We start from the raw sequence: 811 nt of genomic DNA on the forward strand, positions 1-811 counted from the left end.
CAATGTACAATCGTCTTTGTAGTGGAGCTGGGAGGGGCAAGGATAAGGGACGAAGACCGGGGTAACATGTCGGATGCGATCATACCAGCACTAAAGCACCGGATCCCATCAGAACTCCGAAGTTAAGCGTGCTTGGGCGAGAGTAGTACTAGGATGGGTGACCTCCTGGGAAGTCCTCGTGTTGCATTACCTTTTTAATTTTTTTCGCGCCGCTTGCAAAACAAAACGCACGTGTAAGTAATATATTTACCGTGTTTTATTATTTTGCACGAGTGCGGTAAGTCATAGCTGGGTGCTCACGATTCACGGGTCCAGCGTCGGCGTTGTGGCGCGGCAAACGTGCACTGGTGCGGTTGAGAGGGAGGGGTGGAAACCGCGTTAAACTCGTCTCCGTAGTTGAGAGGGAGCAGCCAAACCAATGTACAATCGTCTTTGTAGTGGAGCTGGGAGGGGCAAGGATAAGGGACGAAGACCGGGGTAACATGTCGGATGCGATCATACCAGCACTAAAGCACCGGATCCCATTAGAACTCCGAAGTTAAGCGTGCTTGGGCGAGAGTAGTACTAGGATGGGTGACCTCCTGGGAAGTCCTCGTGTTGCATTCCCTTTTTAATTTTTTTCGCGCCGCTTGCAAAACAAAACGCACGTGTAAGTAATATATTTACCGTGTTTTATTATTTTGCACGAGTGCGGTAAGTCATAGCTGGGTGCTCACGATTCACGGGTCCAGCGTCGGCGTTGTGGCGCGGCAAGCGTGCACTGGTGCGGTTGAGAGGGAGGGGTGGAAACCGCGTTAAACTCGTCTCCGTA

At 51.4% G+C, this 811-nt stretch overlaps 2 non-coding genes across 2 annotated transcripts; both read left to right on the top strand.

The window, feature by feature from the left end:
• Positions 1-71: 71 nt before the first annotated feature.
• Positions 72-190, top strand: LOC119347848. Its single transcript, XR_005168565.1, has one exon. It is a non-coding gene; the product is annotated as a 5S ribosomal RNA (ribosomal RNA).
• A 297-nt stretch (positions 191-487) lies between these two features.
• On the top strand, positions 488-606 carry LOC119347847. The gene has a single exon (XR_005168564.1). It is a non-coding gene; the product is annotated as a 5S ribosomal RNA (ribosomal RNA).
• The last annotated feature ends 205 nt before the right edge of the window (positions 607-811 follow it).

Source organism: Triticum dicoccoides, unplaced genomic scaffold (assembly GCF_002162155.2).
Source record: "Triticum dicoccoides isolate Atlit2015 ecotype Zavitan unplaced genomic scaffold, WEW_v2.0 scaffold77197, whole genome shotgun sequence".
Taxonomy (NCBI): domain Eukaryota; kingdom Viridiplantae; phylum Streptophyta; class Magnoliopsida; order Poales; family Poaceae; genus Triticum; species Triticum dicoccoides.